The following is a 20,945-nucleotide window of genomic DNA, read 5'->3' as shown; positions in this document are numbered from 1 at the left end:
TATTTCCCCTTTCTACTAGTTTCTGAAGTGAGCTGGGCACTACATGCTTCTACACTGTTTACACAATGAGGTGGTTGAACAAGTGTACTCCTGTAGAAAGTACACTTGTGTAAGAACTCACCATAATAGTAAACATCCTATTGATCACTGTTGCAGTACTGATGGGGTATCCTGCTGAGGTAATCTGACGTCTGGCTGGGAAACCAAAGCCAAAATCTTGTTGATGCACCATACATCCGGCATATGACTTCAGCCCACAGGCATATGGCTAAAAAATTAGATGCATGGCTGTAAGATCCTCAGACTATCTAGAGCCAGGAGACCTGGTGTAGCCTAAATATATCAAGAAATGAAGCACAAGTCCAACTACAAATAAGGGAAGGGAATCCCCTCTGGCCACAAGGTATTGAGAGTAAACGAAAAAGAGAAGAGGGAAGGACGGAGGGTTGCAACACTGCAGTAGTGATCAGTAAGGCATCTACTGTTATGGTATGTTCTTACACAACTGTACTGTGTCCTTCCTTGGATGATTGCTGCAGTATTCCAATGCTGAAGGGTGATTCCCAAAACTAAGGGTTGTTGAGGGTGAATGGGTTGGAGAAAGGAGAGCCGTTTACCAATTCTAGTAAGACAGATCTGGCAAAACAGGTCCGAGATCAGGGCAATGCATCTACTCTGTAGTGTCTAGTAAAGGTGTGAACTGAAGAGGAGGTGGCCACCTCCAGAATGGCTCTACAGTCAATCCCTTTGAAGAAGGAATCAGATGAGGAGACTGCTCTGGTGGAATGGGCCTTCACAGGTGAAGACAGGGACTTGCTGTGGAATGTATAACAGAAGCAAATGGATTTAGAGAGCCAGTTGGGGATAGTCTGTTTTGTGACAGGGTTTCCCAACTTGCTCTCCAGGAAGGATACAAAGAGTTGGACAGATTTCCTGAAAGCTTTTGTGTTGTCTAGGCAGAATCTTAGCTGCCTTGTACATATCTAATGAATTGAGAAGTTTCTCACTCCTGTTCTGCGGATTAGGAAAGAAGGTAGTCAAGCAGATAGCCTGGCTGAGTGACAGTTTATGTACTTCTTTAGGCATAAAAGAAGGGTCAGCCCTTAAGGAGGCCCTATCTCTATGGAAGATAAGGAAGAAAGGGATGGCCATTAGAGCTCATAGCTCAAAAACTCTTCTGGCGGAGGTAAGACTGATCAGTAGAACTGTTTTCTAGGTACAAAATTTTAATGAGGTGGAAGCTTAGGTTCATAGGTTGGTACTAGGCTGCCTAGCAATAACAATTCCCTGGCTATTTCTTCCCACACTATTTACTTCCCTGGACCCCTGTCTAGCAGGGCAACTGAAGTGATCCCCGGGGTGAATTTCCTTTCTCCCATCCAATCGTCAAGGTTACTTTTGAAGACGGCCAAAGAGGCATTCTGCTTGACATGTACGGGCAATCTATTCCAGAGTCTGGGGAGTCTCTGGGTCAGGAACCTATCCCTCCATCATGTTTTTTTTATTGTGATGACAAGGTTTAGATCCCTGGAGCGTGTGGCTCTGAGGGATTGGGATTTCTTTAACTGTAGCATGTCCAACAGCTCTGGGTTTGACATGGCCTTGTATGTTAAGCAGAGATCGCCTCTGAGTAGACGATATGCGACAGAGTACAGCTGGAGTTTTTTAAGGCGGTCAGCGTAGGGCATCTGCTTTAGGCCTGTGATTCTTTTAGTGAGGTATTTCTGCGGCCTTCCCAGTTGTTGCAGATGTCTTGAGAGGTACATACCAAATGGGGCATTGTACTCTATAATGGGTCTAATGAGGGATGAGTACAGTGGGACAATGACCTCCTTTTTTCTGGATGAAAAGCCCTTAGTGATGAGGTGTGCCACATAGAAGGATTTCCTGACTGTTGTGGCGATGTGGTTATCGAAGGTGAGACCACTGTCCACCTGTGTCCCTAAGTCTCTTATCACACTTTCGGTGTTTAGTGTACTGTCACCTATATGGTAATTCACGGGTACATGTTTTTTCCCAAAGGGGATAACTATACATTTCTTGGTACTGAGCTTGAGCCCATGGCTCTGGCACCAAGCATCTGTTTCTGTAAGACCCTTTTGTAGAGTATCCACATCATTTCAGGTTCAAAAGGTGGTAAGGTATGTTTTTCCAAACAAAGTTCAGATCCAAGGGAGGTGGGATAGTCCTCCTAGAGGGTTCAAGTGAAGAACGCCTTTTAAGAACTGTTTGACCTCAATTCTGGAAAGCAACTGTGGATTTAAAGGCATGCAGGCAGAGACAGCAAAAAAGTGTGCCTTGATGGAGGCATAGGCTAGTCCACTTTTGAGTAATTCATCTAACTATGATAGAATAATAGGAACACCCACCCAAAGGGAGTCCTCATGCTTCCTGATATATCAGATTGAAAAGCTTTTCCACTTGGAGACTTAAGATTTTCTTAAGATGGGTTTTCTTGCCTTCTGGAGCACTTGTAGCACATCCTCTGAAAATTGGTGCCTGAAAGAAATTAACATTAAATCATCACAGATTCAAGTTGAGAGACTGCAGGTTCTATTTCTGTGCAAGTCTACTTTGTTAGTGATGGCCTCTGACTAGGTGGAGACAAAGGGGGAGGCAATGTTGCCTGGACCAGTCATTAACAAGAATTTTGGCTTATCCCTTTGGATCTTCAGGAGAATTTTTGGGATTGGGGAGAAGGTGAAGGAATAAAGGAAATCCTCCACACCACCACAGTTAAAGGACACGGCTTCCTCCCTCCATGCCTGGAGACAAGGAGTCCTGGAGCAGAACAGATTGAGTTGCCTGTTCTGGTAGGAGGCAAAGAGATCTGGTTCAGGAGTACCCTACTAGTGAACTATGTCCAGGAAGACCTCGATGTTCAACATCCATTTATAAGGGTCTCCCATGGACCTGCAAGAACACTGCCTTCTGAAGGAATGTAAACAGCCTGCAGGGACAATATCACTTTTACTGCGAAGTCCCATTCCAACAGAGCAAGTCTACAAAACTGGTAGGATGTGGTGCCCTTCACATTTGATGTAACACATGACCATGGTGTTGTTTATGAAAAATCCTCAAGGGGCCTAGGCTCCAGTGGTCAAAGAACACCTGTAGAGATTGAATAAGTGCCTTAATTTCCTTCACATTGCTGTGTTCCCTTAATTCTTTGGGGGACCACTGGCCTTGAACTCTTTTGAGGCCCATCCATGCACCCCAAGCCAGATCTGCCATATCTATTTGAAGGTCCTGGGCGGATGAGTTGGAGGAAGGGGACCCCTGCATTGAGCTGAATTTGAGATGCCCACCATTGCAAGTGGGTGAAAGGAGACCCCTGCAATGAGTTATATTTGAGATGCCCACCACTGCAACTCCTTCATTAAAAAGGGAAAAGAGTGATGTGGAAGTTCAGTGGGTGACAATGTTGAGACCAATGAGACTTCCAGCACCTCAAGATCTTTCTCATATGTAGTCTGGTGAATGACACCATGGGTATTATGTGTGCCATGTAGCCTACAGCTCTTGAGATTTCACTTGCTGAGGTCAAATCAAGGAATGGAAGTAGCTGGACAGGGATAGAACTTTCTTTTGAGTGAAGAAGTCTGTCAGTACAAGGGTATTTAATATACAACATAAGACTAGAATAGATAGAGTCACAGAAGACTTCTTGAGGCTTAGAGTGAAAGCTATTCTTTCCAGAAGTGATACAGTGAAGCTAAGATGTAAACAAACTGTGCCCTGGGAGGAGGCATGAATGAGAAGGTTGTCAAGTACACAAACAATTTGTATCCTTTGGGGTCTGCAAAAGGAAATGGCTGATGCAAGGCAGTTTGTGATGATACTGTGAGCAGCAGATACACAAAAGGATAAAACAGAGAATTGACAGTGTGATGATAAAACAGAAAAATAGAGGAATTCTCTGCAGGTGAACTGTATAGGGATTTGCAGGTATGCTCCTTCAAGTCTACTGTCACTAGAAAAATCTATGGAAGGATAAAAAGAAACAGAGTCTGTAAAGAGATCATCTTAAAACATGGCACTTCCAGAAAGGTGTTAAAGTATCAGAAGTCCAGTATGGGTCTCCAAGTACCCTCCTTTCTGAGAACCAGGAAGAGTCTTGAATAACAACCTTTCCCTAGGCCTAGGGATGGTGATGGTTCTATGTTCTCCTGGGAGAAAATGTCATGGATGAGTGGTGGGATGAGGTGGCCCAAGTCTGGAGGAGGAGGAGGGATTCTCCTTGAAGAGGGGAGTTCTCTCCAAGACATTTTGTACTCATGCTGGATGTCAGACAAGATGGCACATTCTGTAGTGACAAATTCCCAAGCAGGAAAAGACAGAGTTAGTCTTTTAGACACGGGTGTGTGTGGACAGGGGAGAGAAGGAAGAAGTAGTTAGCCAGACGGAGGGTTGTTTATCTAGAAAAGACACTTTTCCAAGCTGCAATTCTCAGGTAGATTTCTCCTGGAATCTTTTATTCAGCTGCTTTTTTGTGAGGAAAGGAGGAGGCTTCAAAGACAAAATAGCCTTGTATAGGAATCATGAAAAATCAAGTCATTTCCTTCTCCTGAAATCCCTGAGTAAGAGAAAGTTGTATTTTTGTTCCTTTTTTTCTGGCAGGATGTCCGCCCTAACAAAGTGTGATGGTTCGAAACCCTGACCAATTTCTATTAAAGTGCCTGATACTTCTTCACTTAACTAGAATTTGAGGAATGCCCCATGGTCCTTCTGAGATGATTACCCCAAGTTCCCCATTCTCTACCATCGCAGTCGTTTCAGTCTCATGGGACATGCAGGTACCACATTCATACCAGTCTCTGGTGGGGTCATGGTAAATGAAAATCTTAGAACGGGTCAGTCATACAGGGATTCCTGCTGCATCCTAGTGGGAATTTCAGAATCAGACTATGCTGCTGAAGATTAAGGCTTTAGTTTCTTAATCTTCTTTGTGGGTGCAAATGGGATATCCAAAGCCAGGGGATTCCACCATCTTGCTTTCCAAGAGGTGCTTCTTATATACGATTTCTAGACAGGTATTTAAGAAGGAACGTCTAATTCTGAGGGTTTCTGGGACAAATAATTGACAGATTTTATAATTTCTGTAATGGTGCTTAACCCATAAGCAAAACAGATACTAGGAGTGAAGGTCTTATAAGGAATCTGCCTACCACAGTCACACTTCACCCTTTTAGCTGGCATGAACAAATCTTAAGTACAAAATTAAGAAAAATGAAGGTTCTCCAACAGCGTAATTATCTGAGTATGTCTAGGCAATGGTAGCAGCAAAGACCACATGGAGTTCAAACAGAAGAGAGTGAAAATCCTGCAAGTGGACTGGTGGCAAGATAATCTGAAGATCTCATGCCTGTCTTACTTTAATGTTCCTATACTCCTTGGCTGAGGTCATACCCAGACACGGGGCAGAGAGGGGGTCTGCCAAGTTCCTAACTTGAAAGGGTGGAAGATCAGTGTATGTTACCTTAAAAAAAACAGTTTGACAGTTTACCAGCTGTCATTAAGCAATCACTTATCATAAGCAAGTGCCTCATGAATTTTTTTAAAGAGTGTCAATTTAAATTTCATTAGACTATCATGCACATTAATAGAACACAGGAGAATACTTTAAATAATCACATTGTACTGAAATACATACTGAATGCCAGTTCTCAGTTTCTGGTAATGCTTTTTTTCTGTATGAATATTTTGAAATGTCTGAAAATACCACTTGTAAGACAAAACTGTTTATCAGCAGCTTGCATTTCTCAGTTTCATAACATTTCATTGGAAAAAAATGTAGAGGGAAAAAGAATCCCTTGAACAACAACTGTAATTAGAAACATAACCCTCCACCCACACACGTCTCCCTACTCTCTTCAAAATATAGTTTTCTTAAAAGAGCCAATTGAACTGGGAAAGAAAATACTGATCCTTGATTCCAGTAAGCTAGAGTTACAATCTGGTTGCTATGGAGATCATAAAACAAAGTTTTATGAATTTGTAAGATATCTGTTGCTCCCCTAAGGACTAATAAGTATACCAAACAGTCTACAGATATATTCATTTTACTGAACTGATAAAAATGGCATGCTGAAATGCTCCACAGGAAATATATTTTATCACAAACTCCAGACATGATAACATGGACTTATTAGTCAATAACTATGCCAATATGGTTTTTAGTTTATTTTTATCATATTTTCCATAGAACACAATTTTAGACTCGGCTTAGAAATTTACAACAGACAGTGATAATAAGGAATTTTACAGTTTTAAAAAATCAGCATGTACAAAGTTCAACTACATAAAAAGATTTTGTGAAAAAAAAAAACATTCACACATTTAATTATAAGAATTTTGTAATGTATAATTTTCATGGACGGAAGGGACTAAAGGTCACGAGTAAATGGACTTTATTGTTAATAAATGGGAAAATTAAATGAGTTATGAAAAGGACAGGAGTCAAGATTCTCTGGATAAAGGCATGAGTACAGCATTTGGTTTAGGAGACTGAGATGCACGGAAAACAAATGTAAACAAAGCTTCCTTTTTTATCTGACAGCGTCCATCTTAATTTCTATGAAAACAAATATGTTGTAAGAAATAATTTTTTTTCACTGTTAGATTACAAGGAAAATGAATACACTTCTTATACAATCCCTTCCCCTAAAAAATGGGGCATCAAGTTATTCTCTACTGGCAACCACTTGTAGGGAAGCATAAAGAAAATAAATAGGAATAAAATTGCTTTTATTTATTATCATATATAAGTTTATTCGTATTTACTGCCTTTATTATTTTGGAATTTGGAAAGTAGAAGTTGTGTGTTGGCAGCCTAGCAGTTGGTGTGATTCTCCAGTTAGTCGTCGTCGTGCTTTGACTGTGAAGCATAAAGAAACCAATTAAATACATGGACCAGCAAGGTCTGGAAATAAATAACCAATACCCATTTATCCAAGTAAGGGATCACTGTTAATCCACCTGCAATTAATACATTATCATCCTGACAGATGTGGCGAAGCATAAATATCATCAGGGCTAACTAAAGGCCATAAAGAGGAAAAAAACCCACAGGAATCAAAAATTGCTTTTGCCAACCTAGAATTATAACAAGAACAGAAAAGGTCAAAACACTTCATACGCCAGTAAATATCCTGTACAGAAAACAGACCCAATCCCTTGTATTAGATACGGAGAAATTGCATAAAGTATATCTCCAGTATCAGGCAATATCCTCCAAATGGCTAAATACCAGGGACAGATTACAACAGAATCCTTCACTTTGTTGTGTAAAGGAACACATCCCACTATTATCATGCCTAGTAAGAAACACACGTGTATGCACAAAGGCGTTTATCAATGCAGCTACTCTGTGAGAGGTGGATGACTACATACATGTTCCTAAATATACACAGTACCACTGATCAATCTCTAGTCACAGTGCAGTGACAGAATGAGCTTACACTGTACTCAGGAAAAAAACACCCTTATGACTAATGACAGTACAGCCTTTAATATGGTCAATTTGGCACAGTGAGGTACAGTCAGTTATGGGGTTCACAGCTACATGAACTTTAAGAAACAAAAGTTATGTGCTCACCATACTGATCCATCTGTGTTGTCTGTTTTCATCCTCCCTCAACTGATGGGTCTTGGATCCAACTTCGGCTACTTCTAAAGACTTTGCATATGTAGTTTGAGCTCCTTCCCTTACCCATAATCCTCCTCTTTAGCTCAAATTCCCTCAAATCAAGTTTGCCCCCTATTCAGCCTAGAATACTGCTCATAGTACAAAAGTGAATAATTATGTAATATAATTATGAGTAAAATTCCAGTCAGACTGCAAGAAAGGAAGGAAAGAAGACTAGACAAAGAGACTGGAGCTCATCAAAAGACAAGTAACATGACACACCTCGGGATGAATTAGGAGACCAGAAAATAAACATTTCCAAAATAGGAAGGGGACAACACAGATGCATCGTTATGTTGAGTACATAATTTCCATATCTGATGTTGTCCTTTGCCCCATCAGTTGGGGAACAGATGAAGAGTCCCCAGCTAAGGAAACCCCAGGATGGTCCTCAAGGAAGGATATCCCAAAGTACAGTGGAGCCAAATGCTTCCCTATTTCTAGACAATATATCCAATTTCTAGTGAGCAATGAAGGTATGAGAGTATTAGACCAAGTGGAAGCTGCACAAATGTCACCTATAGAAGCACTGGAACAGAAAGTGGAGGATATGGTCACAGATCAGGTGGAATGAGCCTTTGGAGGTCAAGGGAGTGTCAATCCTTTCTTTGTATTGAAAAAGTAATGCAATCAGTGAATTATCAGGGTAAAGTCACCTTTGAAACTGATTTGCCCAATCTGGCTTTGGAAAAGTAAACAAATAGATGGTCTTATTTTCTGAAATCTTTTGTTCTATGGAGTTGGAATCTAAGCTGTATATGAATATCCAAAAAGTGCAGCACGTGTTCTCCTTTGCTGGAAAAATTTGAAAAGAAAACAGGAAGGTTGATGGACTGATTTAACAGCTGCTTCTGAAGTCTCTTAGGTATAAAAGAAGGATCAGTAGGGAGAGACACACTGTCCTGGTGAAAGATCAGATATGCCTGGAGTCCTGATACTCATCTGGCCGGTGTGATCACAACTAGAAAAAACATTTTTTTAACACAAAAACTTAAAGTCCAGCTTGGCTGCTGGTTCAAAGGGGGCCGAGTTATGGCCTGAAGAAGTATTGTTAAATTCCATGGAGGAGTAGGATTCTTAATAAGTCGGAGTAAAAAGGTACCTTTGAGAAAAGGCCTTGCATAATCTAAATGATGCTAGGGATGAATGGTTATCTCTTACATGAAAACTCAAGATGGCTGCAAGTTGGATCTTTATATTAGAATAACTAGTTCCACTGCTGAATACTGAAGTATAAGATAGCTGGAATAGGTGCTGAAAAGGGGTCTAATTGCCTCCAGCCTACAGAAATAATCTTTTCCATTTGTTCTTATACACCTTCTTAGCAGAATTTTTATGAGAGGATATGAGGATGTGTCGAACTGGGATTAAAACCTGGACTATCTAGCCATCGTTGGAAGTAGAAAACAATGTGGTCAGTCTGAGGGTCCAAATGTCCAGATGAGTCATCCCTGATAGAGACGAGAGGAGATCCCAAGGGGGTGCACTAGGTGAGGTTACAAGAAAGGAACCATACTTGTCAATCCCAGAAAGGGGCAATGAGGATGACTTTCGCTCTTCCAGTGAAACACTTTGTGAAGAAATTTGGGAATTAGAGATGCAGGAGGAAATGCATATAGGAGCCTTAGGGGCCAATCGTGAATTAGAGTCTCTTGGTGACTCCCCCTCTGAGGGATCATTGCAAAGTATCTGCTGTACTTGGAGTTGAGAGGGAAAGTAAAGACATCACAGCACGGCTGGCCCCATTGACAAAGATTTGTTTCCACCACCACAGAGTTGAGAGACCACTTGTGATGGAGTAAGACGGACCTGCTCAGTTTATCCTCAAGCATGTTAGACTTCCCCAGGATATGCACTATCAAAAGGGAGTGACCAGAAGAGATCACCCACTACCAGATTCTTGAAGCCTCTTAACAAATGGGATAGGATCTGGTTTTCCACTGCTTGTTGATGTATCAGTACTGACATACTGCCTGTCTGGATGACAATAATCCCTGGAGGGAGAGCATCTTGCAACACCTGCAACTCTAATGGGACTGATTTGATTTCCAGTATATTAATGTGAAGACTGACATCCAATTGGGACCAAGTGCCCGGGGCCATCCTTCTCAAGTAGTCAATGTAGCTGTGAATGATGGAGGGATAAAGGGTGGGCCTGAGAAACGTCTTTTGTGGTGATCTACCAGGCTATGTTTTCCCTGCAAAGTTTGGTAATCCACATCTGTGTAGACAGGGGGTATCATCTTATTGACCACGGCATTGCAAGCATCCACTGCATACAGTACCTTGGTAGCAGTACTAGAGTTATGGAGGCTGCCATAGATCCAAGAAGTTGTAATACCAATCTTACTGGTGGGGAAGGAAGATATAGGATGTGGGATGCTTGACTCTGTAAAGTGTTAATTCTTGTCTATAGCAAGCTTGCTATTCATGTCACCATATCATGATGAGTTGCAATAAACTCCAGGTCTCGAGTGGCTCAGACTTGGTATAGATTACAGTGATGCACAGTTGAAAACATAGTTGGAGCAAGTAGTACCTGGCTTCAATGAGTAGAGACTTGGTGGGAGCACAGAGGAGCCAGTCATCGATATATGGAAACACCTGAAATCCAAGCAGTTTCAAGTGAGCTGTGACCACTGTCACACACTTAGTGAATACCCTGGGGGCTGTGGTGAGGCCAAAGGGCAGGGTTCTGAACTGGTAATGACTAGCTTCCAGCTGTAAGCGTAGATGTCTCTTGGATCATCTATTTTGATGTAATAATATGCATCCTGGAGAACTAGTAAGCACATTCAATCATCCATGCACAGCAGTGGTAGAATGAACTGAATCATGACCAATCAGAACTTCGAGCATCTGACATACTGGTACAAACTGCTGAGATCCAAGATAGGTCTCTGGTTTCCATTTTTCTTTGGCATCAAAAATAACCTTGAGTTAAGTCCTGAATCCATGCTAGTCTGACTCTTTTGGCCAGCAGTTTTTCTATTTCTGTAGCTGCTATTTCCTCTAACTGGGTGGAACATTGGGTATTTTTGAAGACTGATAGGGAAGCCGAAAGGAAAAGAGTGTACGATGACCTCTGGATATGACCCTCTGCACTCAAGTATCCTTGGTGGTGTGTGTCCAGGTATTAGGGTGCAGGGAAAAGCACTCCCCAACTGCCTTCAGAGTGCAGCAGCAGAGCAACCTTTCAGGAGTGCTGGAAGGCCTTCTCAGAGAAAAGATCTCTGAAGCCCTGGTTTTGCAAGCCTCATCTGCCATGAGAGTGACATCTAAAACTGGAGTTCCCTGTCTGCTGCAGGCGGACCTGTCCCCACAGGAGTCCCAGGAAAAGCCTTGCAACTTACGGAACCACATCTTCTTACCTCCACTCTGGTTCAAGAAAAGGTCTTTTGATGGGTACAAAAACATATCCCTATGGAACATAATGTCTTCCCATCTTGCTCACTCCTAGATATGGTTTCTTTCAACTTGGGGACGAATAAGGAGAATTCATCAAAGGGAGCACTGATGAATGATGACTTGAAAGGCTCTGCAAAATCACAGAGGTGCACACAGGTGTGCCATCTCACGCAATTCCGGACCCCACATCTCTCAAAGCACCCTCTAAAGCATGGGAAATTAGCCTCACAGGCATTCGACAAGGACTGTAAGGTGGCCAGTTATGAAGAAACTGTCTTCTTGTCCTCCACAGGTATGGACTCAGAGGACATTGGAAAACTCCTTGATCAAGTCTCTCTGAAATCTCATAATGTGTGTCAAATAGGTCAGCGACCTGAAAGTGAAGGTAGCTGATGCATAAACACCCTTACCAAACCTGTGAAACACCCTGAACTCTCTATTTAGGAGCTGGAAAGAAAAACTTTGTTTAGCAAGTTCTTTCTTGGTGGCTGCTGGTACCACCATAGCAACTACAGGGGGAGTCTTGCTCCACTGGGGTTGATCCTTGGGCGCAACCAGGCATTTATTGTGCCTACTAGGGATTATCTCCATGACATTCAGATCCTTCTAAGCCTGGCAGGAAATGAGGTCCAACATCTGCTCCACCGGGAGGAACTATCCAGGACACAGCTGAGCTGGCTAAGAAGGCCTTGAGACACGCACTCCTTCTCCTAGGAAGGGGAGTCAGAAGACCAACCACCTTTCTGCCTCAAAAGTTTGAGTCTTTCACTAAAGGAGACATCCTAAAGGGTGATCTGAGAGACCCTACCCCTTCATCAAAGTCTATGTAGTCTGTCAATTATTCTAGGGGGGACTCTAAGTGACACCTTTTACATATACACTTCTGAGGAGGCTCCCCACTGAAGTGCTCCAGAGAGGACTGAGAAGCATGAGCAGAGTCCTGGAAAAGGACTATCTATAGGCTATAACAGACCAGCTGCCCCAAAGGGACAGGATGAAGAGACTCTAGGACCAATGCAGACAGCTGTGGAGGTGGTGGACCTGGGAGGACAAGTATGTGTTGTCCACAGTGATGAAAAGCACACCCTCCACTACCTTGAAGGCATAAGCCAAGGGTAAAGCAAAGGTCACCCTGGTAGGAGTTGAAGACATCTACCCAGGATGGCTCAGAGCATCACAATGATCCTGCCTCAAAGCAGAGGTTAGAGCCAAGCTGTCCAGTACCAAGACCTAGAGCATCAGAGCTGAACCAAACCCCACCAGAATCGGCACTGACGCTATGGTTCCGAGAGCCCTCTAGCTCCGACAGTGTCAGTGCTGACTGGATCAAAGATGTAGTCAGAGTCATTGAAGACCATGCCTTCAGATCCAGTGCAGAAAAACTTGGAACTATCAGGTCGGATGACTCTGAAACTGCATATCAGATTAGAGTAGGAGTCAACAGTTGTGTTTGGACTTGTGGCAGGCTCACAGGTCCAATCAGAGATGACAGACAGAAAAACTCGCAACTAAATCTGGGCCTGGAGAAACTTTATCAACCTGTCCACATCTGCTTCAGTTAGGTTCCTAGATGACCTGAGGGTTGAAGAGGTTGAGGTTGGCCTGGAAGCCCTTTGAAGGGTCTCCTGTAAGAAAGCAGAATGGATCCAAGACGGTATTAGCTCCAGAGTGAAACTAGAGGAGCAATGGACCAGTGAATTGGATTTGGCCATCGTCAGATGCGAGGAAGCAGTGAAATCCGAGGGTATGGAGACCTTTTTCTGGTGAGCCAAACCTAAAATGAAGGAAAGAGAACAATTAGGGCATTGCTTCCTAGACCCCTTGCTTTTAGCTGATGAATCCTCCTTAGCCTTCTCAGAAGGTTTTTAGAAGGGGGAGCTCCAGATGTAAAAGAAGATGTAGAAGGTAGCAATCCTTTAAGCACCAGCTTGTTACGGTGCTCAGCTAGCACCAGATTTTATTTATTTTATTTATTTATATATATTTGTTTACCGGGAAATTCCGACTGGACACAGGTCCTTTTTCAGCAGATGCCCGGGGAGAAAAGCTCCACATCATGTACATGATAAATAGAGATACAAAGTTGCAGCAATAGTAAAAAAACATTACAGGTTGTTGGCTTTAATACAATAACAAGATATTGATTATCAACAGTATATACAGTAAGTGTTGCAAGTTAAGATAGTTTCTTGTCATTTACAATATTAGTAACAAAGTTTAAAACAAAAAACTCAAGAGGTATATCCAGGCAACACAGAATGCACTCCAACACAGGTGTTTAGCGCTTTCATTCACTAAATTTAATTTGTGAACTTCTTCAGAAAAACAGACACACCCACCCAAGTTCCCTTAAATGCTTAAAAAAAGGAAATGACATCACAATAAATTACTTTGTGAAATCAAATGAATTTCTATCAATAAAAATGTATCACACATTATTACTATGTATTGTAAAACATTTTCATCATAAAAATGTTATTAATGTAAATATATTCATTTTTGTATGTCAAAATATATATATATATATATATATATATATATATATATATATATATATACACACACACACACACACACACACACACACACACACACACATAAATATGTATGTACTATTCCTTTAAAATAACAACATTATTCATGACATCAAACACATGTATCATCCTATACCTTGTTAAAATATTTAACTAAAATATATTTTCTTGTTTACCTATTGGACAAAAAAACTTTCAAATTAATAGATTCATTTAATCCAGGTAACCTATCTGCAGCTAAACAAAGCTGCCATAATGTTTCTTTACATTCCAAAATGTTGTTCAAATCCCCTCCAAATGGCACTTCGTTTACTTTTTCTATTACTGAAAATTCAAATTTTTTTAAAATTTGGACAACCAACTGCATGTTTAGACAAAGAATTTAACACATCCTTGTTCTTAATGGCTAAATGGTGCTCGTATATTCTCCGCTTCAAACTTCTCTTTGTTTTCCCTATGTAGTAATGATCACATGATACACAACATGCAATATATATACCACATATTCTGAATTACAGTTAAAATATCCTTTAGACCATATTGTGTAATTTAAGCAATTTATAGACACAAAGGAACTATTGCTGATGAATCTGCATTGTTTGCAGTTCTGACATGCAAAAGTTCCTTTTTTGGTACTTACAGTTCTAGTACTAACATGATGTTTTTTATTGTCTATTTCTAACATAGACTTTATATTGACCACCCTTTTATAGGTAAACCTAGGTACTAATCCTATTTTCATAACTAGTTCTTTATTTCCAAGTAAAACTTTCCAATTGTTTTGAATGATGTCCCTTATATACCCCATAATGATGTCCCTTATATACCCCATTTCATTTACTATGGGTAGTGGAAATGGAATGTTATAGTTGGTATTTGTCTCCTTTTCCACTAAAACTGGACTTATACAAACATCTTTTGCCATAAGAATAAGTTTAGCTATTCCTTGTCTTAAGGTTATAACTTCCCGCTCTATGTTCTTTAACCAATCTACCCCATACCCCTATGTAAAAATAGGGCTCTAAGGAATGTGATTTCATCTAAAAAGATTTTCTCATCAGTTGTCAACCTGCTTAAATGAATAATCTGACCTTTTACCACTCCTTTCTTCATGTGTGGTGGGTGCAAACTTTCTTTGTGTAAATATTGATTCGCAAAAATTTATTTTCTAAATATTCTACTTTGGAATATATTATTTTCCTTGTCTAAACTAAGTTCTACGTCTAAATATGAAATAGTCTCACCAAACCCACTGATCTTAAATTCAAGGAAATGTGTGGTGTTATTTATGTCTTTAACCATGTTTTCAAATTCATCTTGTGAACCAATCCACAAAAAAAAAAACAAATCATCAATAAACCTGAAATAAGCTTGCACCTTCCTATAATCTGGATGTTGGACCAGAAACTGAAGTTCCCAATTTGCCATCACAAGCGCTAAATACCTGTGTTGGAGTGCATTCTGTGTTGCCTGGATATACTTCAGAGTTTTTTTGTTTTTTACGTTTTGAGTTTAAAGTTCGTTTATTAGCAACAAAGTTGTCAGACAAGATTTTTGAGTATGTAAAGACAATCAGCTAATTCTAACTGTGGTTAGTAGTGGCGGTGGTATAGCTGGGTTAAGAGTCTAGGTGGAGGGGTAAGGGTGGGGGTGCTAGTCTGGATTAGAACAAGGACAAAGCCAGTGCAAATTTAAGTGGAATTTGAGTGGAGTCTTGAAAAGGCTGCTGGTAGGTAGAGTAGTTATAGAGGGTGAAAGATTGTTCCAAAGTTTAGCTATGGTACATGAAAATATGTCTTCGCCTGCTGAGTTTTTGGGTTTGATAACAGTGAGTTGATTTTTGCTGCTTGATCTTAGGGGCCTAGTGGAGTGATAAGGTTGGAGAACGGTTTGAAGGGAAGGGATGTTAAGGGGGTGGTTAATAAGTTTATGAGCGAGGGTGAGTTGATTAAAGTGAAGGAGTTGTGGGAGTTCTAGCCAGTTTAGTTCTTTAAGGGAGATACAATGATGGCTGCGGTAGGAGGTTCCAGTAGCAAATTTAGCAATTTTGTTGTAACAAGCATCCAGCTTGTGTAGGTCTGTCTGTCTAAGGTTGGTAAGTATGGAGGATGCATAGAGTAGGGTGGAGATTAGCTGGGAATTGGCTATGGAGATTTTAGCCACCTTGGTTAGGAACTGGCGGCTTCGATATAATGCACTAAGTTTCTTGTGAACTGTTTTTATTGTGAGAGATATGTGAGTGTCAAATCTAAGTTTGTTGTCGATTTCCACACAGAGTAATTTTATGTGTTCTGATGGAGAGATGATGGTATTGTCTTTGACAAAAATGTTGAAGTGGGGGGGTGTTTTGGGTGGCTTTGGAAGGTTGGAACAGGAGAAGTTTTGTCTTACTTGGGTTGAGTAGGAGCTGAGCATTGGATAGCCAGCTTTCTACAGAAGAGAATGATTACTGTGTGATTTGTTGTAGTTCTGGTAGAGTGGGGGCAGAGCAGATGAGAGCAGAGTCATCTGCGTACTGTATAAAAGATGCTTGTGTGGTGGCAATATGTAGGTTGTTAGTGAAAAGTGAGAATAGCAGAGGGTCAAGGATAGACCCTTGGGGAACTCAGAGAGTAACTGGGAGGCGAGGCGATAGGTTATCATCCCAGATTACTGATTGCTGGCATCAGTGTAGATAGCTGTGGAACCAGTTGCAGGCTGATTGTGAGAAGGAGAGGTTGGGGAAAGTAGAGAGTAGTAGCTCATGAGATACCATGTCAAAGGCCTTTGAGAGATCTAGAAATATGGCAGTACAGAAGAGGCCACTGTTTTTGTGATGAAGTATAGTGTTGGTGAAGGAGAGCAGAGCGAAGGTAGTGCTGTGATATGGCCTGAAGGAGAGGAGATTATTAGTTAGGAGGTAGTTGGAGACCTAGGTGTTGATACATTTTTCAAGTATCTTGGGGAGAGGATAGCAATGGGGCGGTAATTGGAGAGGTCGGTGGAGGAGGTGCCTTTGTGGAGGGGAATGATGTGGGATATTTTCCATATCAAGGAACATAGTCTTCTGTTATGGAATGGTTTATTAGAATTGAAATTGGGTAGACAAGTGTATCAGCTGCAATTTTCAAATATTCAGAGGGGAGGTTGTCAGCTGCGGGTTTGGTGGGTTTAAGTTTTGACAATAGTCTTTTTATGTTGGAGGTAGGTACTGAGGTGAAGAAGAAAAGAGGAGTGGGGGGTATAGGGTTAGGAGTTGGAGGGCTGTTGTAGGGAAGTGTTGTTTGTTTAGAGATGTTATAGTTTCAGTGAAGTGTTTGTTGAAGGATTCAGCAATACTCCTGGAGGATGGGGGGAATGGATGGCTGGGGGGGATATCAACCTTCCCTGAGTGGAGGATAGTGTTAATAGTGGACCAGAATTGCTTAGAGTTGTGGTTGGTAGAGTTTAGGGTGGATTTATAGTAGAGGGATTTGTCTAATTTTATAAGCTTTTTGGCTTTATTGTGCAGTTCAAGGAATGATTGCCTGAGTTCTTTTTTGTTAGTCGCCAGTGCTCCCAGGCCTTATCTCTGGATTTCATAGGGTTCTGGTGGTCTTTTGTAACCATGGGGCACACGCCTGGATCTGACTTTGACATTTTTTACAGGAGCATGGGTGTTTAGGATGGAGAGGAAGGTACTGTTGAAGAAGTGGACAGCCTCATCTAGGTTGAGGTATTTTAGTGGTGACCAGTTAATTTTTTGCAGGGAGGAGATGAAGGAGTTGGGATTGAAGTTGGACTTGTTCCATATTTGCCTGTGGATAATGGGCTTGAGACTGTGTCTTTGGTGCCAAATTAGGAAAGTGAGGGAGTGGTCACTAAGACTGTCAGGTAAGCCAGCCTGCTAGGCAAGAGTGAGGGGCTTTGTTGACTAGGATCCAGTCAAGTAAGGTATGATTGTTAGGGTTTTTGTTGATTCTTGTAGGGGGTTAAATGAGTTGAGTAAACCCATGGAGATTAAGGTGAATGACTGGGAGATTGTTATTACAGGATAGTCAGCTGATGTTAAAGTCGCCTAGAATGATGGTTTCCTGGGGAAGAGATACAGTAGCCCTTCTCAAGAGATTTTCTAGGGGTGTAATATTTTGCCCTGGTGGGAAATAGCATCCTAGGATATTGATTGTTTTGCTTGGGTTTAGTCTGAGATTGGCATAAATGATTTCTTTATTGTTGTGGTGAGGGGCAGATGAGTTCAGGAGTTGAATATTGATGTGGTGTTTAAATATCAATGCTACACCACCTCCTTTTCTGGACAATCTGTCTATGCAAAGGATGTTGTATTCAGGTGGAAGTATTTCCTCACTTCTGATGTGAGGTTTGAGCCAAGTTTCAGTTAGGAAGAGAATATCCTGGGAATATATGCTTATGCTGGCATGTAGTTCTTGGATTTTATTACATATGCTTCTGATGTTTAGGGACATTATAAGTAGGTCTGTTGTTTTCTTGTTGGCTAAGAGTTGAGTTGTGGGGGGGTTGCTTGGACTAGGGTTTGTGGTTGGGTTGGCTTTGGGAGGACCATGGTTTGGATGGATGTCTCCAGCGAGGGCTAGCTTACAGAAGGCATTTAGGATATGTTTTATATACATAGTACATTGCTTACGGTATCTTAGGGATATTTTATTTTTGAGTGTGTTAGGTGTTTGGTAATGGAGTGTGTGTATTGGGAGGATGTTTTTGGTGGCAGAGGTTGTGTAGTTTCAGTGTAAATGTTTGAGGGAGGGTTTTGAGAGAGTACAGTGGAAGTTGTTGAGGCATGTGACTGTGGAGCCTTGGTAGGATGTAATGTGAGCTAGAACTATGCAGGTTAGGATTGTTATTATATTAGTTAGCAGCATGATTGTGTTGGATGTAGGAGGAGGGGGTGACTAGTGGTGTAGCCTAAATGGTGGTAATTAGGAGTGGGACTAAGGCTAAGAATAAATGTAGATACATTGGAGGCAGGTGGGAATAGGGGGGGGCAGGGAGGAGAGCAAAGTAAGCATAGTGAACGGAGCGGACTAGAACCCCCCAGGCTAAAGATTGCAGGGTAAGTGTCTAAACAGCCAAATTAAACCCTCCACAAATTTCACATTCCACCTCAAAGTGGGCTAATCCAAGACAATAAATGCACTCCTGGTGGGCATCTGAATTTGGGATCTTATGCCCACAGAAGGTAAATTTTTTAAAGTTAGTAGGCTTGTCGGTCACACTAGAAAAACCTACTCAAAGGGAAGAGAAGAATACCCACAATGCTAAACCAGAACAGAATAGTGACTATTTATTTATTTATTTGACATTTTGTTTATCGGGTTGGTCCGACTGGGTATACAGGACCCATTTTCAGTTAAGGCCTGGGGAGAAAAGCTCCACATACAGTACAATACAAATACATTATAGTTCAAAAACAATACAAGTGGCATGAGGAATACTATACAAAAATAAGCTGATAGAACGTAAATTAGGTTACAAGACATACTACACATACGGAAAATTCTATAGAGTTATGTCATTATAGACAATTTTAGTCATTCTAACAATACATAGTCTATGAGTCGATAAAGTGTACAAATGTAATATGTAGGTAGTACAATGTAACACATCAGTTGTTATAGTACATGAAAAATAAAATGATGGTTTCAGTTAGGAAAATAATAGCAGAAGTGTTAGTGATGCAGAAAGGCAGTAAGAGAGTTAAGAATATAGGCATTACAGACTGAGCAGTACCTTAAGGATATGGTACAGAAACAGAGAGGGAGTTAGGAGAAATATTAGGATCTTGCAGATTGTGAAGGAGTGAAATGTGACTGCAGAAGAAGAAAATGAAGCTAGTGTGGAAGAGGAAGAGTTGAGCATTAGTCTGGATTTATACAGGAGCAGAGCCTTGTATTTTTGAGATGATTTTTAAAGAGGCTTTAAAGCGTGTTAGGGCAGGCATAGACCTGGTATCAAGAGGTAATTAATTCCATAGTTTAGAGACAGAATATGAATACAGAGTGACTTGTTTTTTTTTTGTAGGGGTTTGAGATAGTCAAGAGATTGTTATCTTCTGATTGTAGGGATCTGTTTGCTGTATAAGGTGCGACTAAGTTGGCGAGTACAGGGCAGGCAGTAGGCTTGAAAATAAGGTTGCGCAAAGTGGATAGCTGAATAAAAGGGTTTATATCACATAATCGAAATGTGATATCATCGAATGCCATAACATCGAACTGGTAACCTCGAATGCTGAAAACATCAAAAACTGAGTACAGCAATTTTTTTTCCCTAGGAAAAAAATCGCTGTTCCAGCACACAACACAAAACACAAAAACACTAAAAATTATTGCTAATGTGGGGGGCTTTACCTCCCACCCCCTACTTAAATATACCAACTCCGAGATCGCACCACAGTGGAGGAAATAGCGAAGTGGCAGAAACGGCCCACCAAATTCTTTCCCTGGGAAAGAATTTGATGTTCCACGGCTTCGCTATTCTCAGTCTTCAAGGTTTCGGGTTCGATATTATAACATTCGATGCCTTGCGACTTCGATGTTATGATATAAACCTGAATAAAAGCAAGTTGGTTGGGAAGTTCAAGCCAGTTTAATTCTAGTAGTGGTTTACAGTGATGTGTGCGATATTTAGAGTTTGTGGCAAACTTTGCAACTTTGTTATAGCACTGTTCCATCTTGCTTAGGGTAGACATTTTTAAATTAGTTAGAATAGGGGCACTATAAACAAGGGAAGGAAGTAAAAAAGTTTTCGCAAGGGAAACTTTGGCTGCTGTAATTAAGAAATGTTTTCTTCTATGTAAGAGTCCCAGTTTGTGATGAGCTTTCTTTATATTTTTCTGTATATGGTGGTTAAAGGAAGTTTATTGTTAATAGCCCCGCTACGCTCGGGCTCTCTTCGCTCCCCTCCCTGCCCCCAATTCCCTCCCGCCCCCAGTACCTCTAAATTTATAGTACTATAGCCACTCCCCCACTTTCTAGATCCTATCTGCTGTCATCTGGGATAATTCCACCCACCCCTATTCTACTACCTACATTTAATAGCACCTATTAGCTTTCATCTGGCATTCTCCCATCCCCCTTCCAGTACCTTTACCTCACCACTCTATCTTCTGGTGTTGCATCACCAGGTAAAACAGTTCCTTCACTCACTAGCTGAATCACATATAATGATATACTCCGCTTTACTACCCCTCTTGTTCACACCCCTCTTGTTCACACCATACCTCCTTACCTTGTATGAAAACCAGTTTCTTACGGGATTTCAGGTCCCAAAGGCCATACTATCACCCCAGCTGTAAATCCTTCCACCTTCAACCATACTTACAG

General features: G+C 41.2%; 1 protein-coding gene across 1 annotated transcript in view; it reads right to left on the bottom strand.

The window, feature by feature from the left end:
• The window catches only part of PRDM15 (PR/SET domain 15), an 852,733-nt gene that overhangs the window by 506,750 nt on the left and 325,038 nt on the right, over nt 1–20,945 (bottom strand). The gene's annotated exons all lie outside the window — the stretch shown is intronic.

This window comes from Protopterus annectens, chromosome 5.part0, assembly GCF_019279795.1.
Source record: "Protopterus annectens isolate FY-2018-M chromosome 5.part0, PAN1.0, whole genome shotgun sequence".
Taxonomy (NCBI): Eukaryota; Metazoa; Chordata; order Ceratodontiformes; family Protopteridae; genus Protopterus; species Protopterus annectens.
The sequence above is the reverse complement of the archived record's forward strand: the minus strand, read 5'-3'. Positions and strand labels throughout refer to the sequence as shown.